Here is a 5,510-nt window from a genome sequence, read left to right on the forward strand (position 1 = left end):
GGGGGGGGGGGGGGGGGTGGACTAGAGCCCTCATCTATCTAAGCTCCAGCCAGATAGGTGATAGCAAGGTCAACCTTACCTGGCTCTCAACCCCTACAGGAAAGTCTTTGCCTTGTTCAGGATATGCCTAGCCTTACATTCAGGACACCTGTCAGATCTAAATCAAGGCATGGGTTTTAACTTCATGATGCAAAGCAAAATGCAGAGAGCAAAATCTCCCAGGAGTGCCTCCGCCCCCAGCAACTGCAGAAAAGAAGGTGTTTGTGGGAGAGAAGGGTGGCTAAAGACGTCATTGCATCATCCAGATCCCAGCTGTGACCTGGCTCAGAGCTTTCCGGTTAAAAATAACCATAGCCTATAGTTGGGGGAAAAAAAAGTAAACTGTTGCATCTCCATGGAAACTAGGAAGGCAAGCCATAGATTTCCAGCACATGTGGCAAGATGGGGTGGAGGTAAGGGCTGGAAGCTTGGAGGCCCTGTGATGAAAGGTGATACCCCTAATTAGCATCCAGGATGTAGCCAGACACCGCTCCAGGGCTCTGGAGACACACTTTGTATTAAGGATATGTTTTCAAGAACGTGTGTATCTTGAGTCTTGAGAGGAATGTTTGAGTCTTCTGACTTCCTGTAACAGATTTGCTATTTGGCAAAGCAAAGAGCAAATGAACAACATGGGTAGGTTAGGTGTTGCCTTTTAACCAATCTGGGAACCTCTGTTACTCTTCCATTCACATTTTACTACTTCATTTGCATATTCAGCTGCTTGATATGGTAGTGTATGTAGCAATTTGTAGCTAGAGGGGAAATCTCCAGTTTTTGAGGCTGACTTGTACATCTACTCTCTTTTGGTAGGACCATATTTTTCCTCTTTGGTGTTGCAGGAGGTTATGCAAAGCAGCATTAATTTCCTTGTTTGTCTTTAAAAGTATGTCTCACCATTTCTGGTATGGTTATTACCAGAGGTAACTAACTCTTGGGAGGAAATATTTTATTTATTTTTTCCCTTTTTAAAAAGGCTTCTTTAAACTTTTTTTTTCCTCAAGAAATACATGAAAATACATTCTAGTTGTAAAATAAACTTTTAAAAATCATTTTTAGTGGCTTGTGACTTTTTTTCTTTGGTGGCTGGTAGGTTCTGGGATCCGAACCTGTGTCCTTGGTGTTATAAGCCTGCACGCTAACCAACTGAGCCGACTGGCCAACCCCCAAAACACTCATTTTTAAATGAAGAGTTTATAGAGCAAATAAGAGGAGGAAGTAGGGATTGTTGACATTACTGGCCTTCTATACATAGATGCTTTCTTTTTACATGCCTGGTGTATTGGAAAGATCTTTGCACTAATCCTTGTTCTGCTAGTTAATAGTAGTGCAACCTTGAGCAAGTTTCTTTCTTTTTTTAATTTGAAAGGATCACAGTGAATTGGCCAAGTTTCTTAACCCTTCATTTCTTTCTTTCTTTCTTTTTTTAATTTGAAAGGATCACAGTGAATTGGCCAAGTTTCTTAACCCTTCATTTCTTTCTTTCTTTCTTTTTTTTTTTTTGTGGTGGATTGAACCCACAGACCTACAGTGTTATCAGCACCGTGCTCTAACAGGTCAGCCCTTAAACCCTTCATTTCTAAAGTGTGGGTGATCACACCTACCTGGCTGGGTTTGAAGACTAAATGGGATAAGGTTATAACACATCTGGCACCTCCCCTCCTCTTCCTTTCCCATTGATATTTTGATATTTTAGTTTAACTGCATCCAGGTATGAATAAGCACATGATTTTCTTGTACCACACAATACACATTCACATCATGTTAAAGTCTCACAGAGGGACAGAGAGATCTGAAAGACACAGAACAAATGTTAAAACAGACAGATGTGGGGCAGCCGGTTAATTCACTTGGTTAGAATGTGGTGTTATAACACTAAGGTCAAAGGTTCAGGTCCCTGCACCGGCCAGCTGCCAAAAAAAGAAAAATAAATACAAAAAAGGAAAAAAAAAAAAAATAACCAGACAGATGTGTATTTTGCAAGGATGTTGTTTAGGAATTCTTATCACTGTATCATTGCCACAATCCTAGGGTTGACTAGGGCAGAACATTTCAGAGACAGATAGATTTTAAATATCTAATTATTCTAGACATGTTATAATGTTCTCTTATATAATTCCTCGCTCAAAAAGCTTGATGTCAGGTTACAAACCTGTATGTATACTGTGATTATAGTTGTGTAAAGAAAACTAAAAAATCTCGCACAGAAAAAAGACCAGAAAGAGGGCTGGCTGGTTAGCTCAACTGGTTAGAGTGTGGTGTTATAACACCAAAATCAAGGGTTTGGATCTCCTTACCACCCAGTCCACCAAAAAAAAAAAAAAAAAAAAAAAAAAAAAAAAAAAAAAAAAAAAAACCCCAAAAAAAAAAAAATTTTTTTTTTTTTTTTTTTCCAGATGCTAATCATTGTTTTGTTAAGTAATAAAACTATGGTGGGTGATCCTTTTTCTCTTCTATTTTTCTTTTCTTTCCTTCTTTGGCAATGTGACATTTATTATTGAAAAAAAATTTATGAGAACTATGAAAACTCTAAAAATAGAAGTCTAATGTATGAAACATTTAATAAAAATCTAGTTATTCTTTATGATAGCCATATAAAGTGTTATTTTACATCTTATGAAATAGCACAAGCCTTAGGCAACTTCTGCAGTAGATGAAATGTGTTTTGAGACTTATGTTCTGCTAGTTTTTTTTCTTCTTTTTTATTTATTTATATATTTTTCTATCCTGCTAGTTTTTTTATCTTTTCCACACTCGTAGAGTTTTCTTCCAGATACCTGGTGTCCCCTGTCCCTCTCAAACCTGCCAAAGGACAGTAGCTTACAGATTTACTTCTCGCAGGGAATTTGCATTTTTATAGCAAATTATGTATAGCAATAGCATATAATCTGGAATTACAAGCACTAGCAAACAGGTCTTTAAAACATATGTGAGCCACAGACCTGATGGCACCCTGAAATCAAACTGCTGTGTGGATTGGGGAGCCTTGATCACTGCTGTTCCCCAATTCTGACCAATACATCAGAGCTGTTGCTGATTTGTTAACCAGAGGCAATGATATGAATGGAAGATGCAACTATTCTTTCTGAGGGATCCATAAAAGTTGGATTAATCTACGGAACAGTCATTGCCCAAGCAATTAAGGAGAATGTTTTTGGAAAGGTGGGCCTTAGAAGCTAAGCAGAGTAGAAGTTTCCACTCTGTACTTAGTTTCCAATCAGATCAGCTCTCATTCAGGTGGGCCTTGGAAGCTAAGCAGAGTAGAAGTTTCCACTCTGTACTTAGTTTCCAATCAGATCAGCTCTCATTCTGCACAGAAGTTGCACCACATTAAAGCACTGCTTATTTATTTGTAGTCAGGCGGACGCTAACCCTCCCTGGGCACTGACAAATTGTACTTTTGTACGAGCAGACAGCCTCTAAAATGTTTCTGCCTCTAAAATAGTTGATACCTATAAAGAAACTCAAATATTTATAGTCTAGACATGTGCTGTCCAGTAAGGTAGCCACTAGCCATATGTGGTTATTTCAATTTAAATATATTAAAATAGAATACAAATAAAAATTCAGTTCCTCAGCTGCACTAGCCACATTTCAAGTGCGCAGTAGCCATAAGAGGCTGATGGCTCCTGTATTGGACAGTGGAGATACAGATGTCCATCATCACATAAAAGTTCTATTGGACAGTGCTGGTCTAGAAGATAATACCTTCAAATTACATTTTTGTAGAGGCATATATAAGCCCACATTTCCACATTCTGTAGTGGCATAAAGCACCTCCCTGCCCACAGGCATATGTGTAGTCATTAAATGGTCCTACTGACTTCAGCACTTCCTACTTTTCTTAATCTCTAGATCTTTACACACATAGCACACCACACATACTCTAGTTTGGACTACCTCCCGCCTCTTCACTAATGAGGGTATGATTCTTTGTGATAGCTTAGTTCCCAATAATCCATAAAAATGCACAGCTCCTTGTCACTAACTAGAGCTTGTTCTGGAAAACTGCCTTCTGTGTAACAAGCTGGATCTGAAGAGGGACATATCTATTTGTGCTGCTGAGTCATTGAATTGACTGAAAGAAGGACTGTAGGGGGAGAAGCAGAAATGAAAGTGACATACAAGCATTTCTATTAGAGATTTTGCTATTTTTGTATTGGCACGTGAAAAATAAGTCACTAGATGATGGAACAATTTAGTGTTGGGAAGGTGCCTTTCCCAGGCAAGATTTGAACTTCTAGTGCTTTACCCTGAATTGTGTTCTGCTTTGTTCTCTCATAGAAAGATTAATTTTGCCTACTTTTATAGATTTGATTCTCTTCTGACGAAGGCAAAAATAAATCTCTCCAGTCTAGGCCTTTCTCTCCTTGGCCTTCCCATTTTTATTACTAAAATGCCTTTGATTTTATATTTTTGCCTGGGAAGCAGACAGATCTTATAGATATTCCAGCACCCACAGGATGACTGAATCCGCTTGGCCGGTGGAGTTCAGGAAGAGCAAGAAAAAGCCTCAAGGCTTCGGGTCGAAGATGTCGGGAGATGTAAACCCCAAGTTCAGTTTTTACTTCTCCCACTAACCCCTCCCCCAAGCCTATGACTGCTCCTTTGACTCTACAGCAGTTTTGTTGCCAACGATTTACAACGGCAAGAGCTGGGTCTGGTGAGTAAAGCACTGGGCATGGAGTCAGTACTCCCAGGTGTCTGACTCACTGCAGAGCCTTGAGGAAGTCGTTTACACCTCCCCTCCCACGTTTCTCCCCTCACCTGCCAGGAGCCGAAGGGAGGGCAGGGTTGTGCTGGAAAAGGTCCGTTTTGCATCTATTCAAGTTGTCGACGGGCAGACCTAATTTAAAAAGACCCTCATAATGACACGGCAAATAAGCCGTCAAACGAACCCATGTGTCCAGCCCGGGCTCTGGAGGCCCTACCTCGGAGGCCGGGGCTGTGGATCCGGCTTTTTGAGAGGCACCCGCGGTGTGGTGGTGTTTGGGGGTGTGCGGCAGGCAGAAGCTGGCCATGTGTACACCTCCTCTTGAGCGATACAGCTTCCCACAGTTACCAGAAACTGCCCATACCTGTCCTGGCAAAGTGCATCCAACAGTTGCCATGACACTAATTTTCCCTTCACTCTTCCGTCCCAACTCCTGGGCGCTCCCGTGCTGGATAGAAGGCGCGGGTGGGTGAGAGGCGGCGATTAGTCACTCCCCGCGGTCTTCACATCTTTGATATTGTTTTCTTGCCTTTAATCCTCTCACATCCACAAAGTCCCCTAGGACACCACCCTTGCACCTCCTCCTCAAACCCGGCTAGTAGGAAGATGCTGAAGGGAGGAAGGAAGGGGTCGCCAGGGCGTAAGACAGGTTAGGAGACAACAGGGCAGTGCCTGGGGCTGGGCTGTCGCGGGAGCCCAGGGCGCGCCGGGGCCGCACCGCACGGCGCCGAGACACAGCGCGCACGCGCGCCGCCGG

This window comes from Galeopterus variegatus, unplaced genomic scaffold (genome assembly GCF_000696425.1).
Source record: "Galeopterus variegatus unplaced genomic scaffold, G_variegatus-3.0.2 Scaffold372, whole genome shotgun sequence".
NCBI classification, from domain to species: Eukaryota; Metazoa; Chordata; class Mammalia; order Dermoptera; family Cynocephalidae; genus Galeopterus; species Galeopterus variegatus.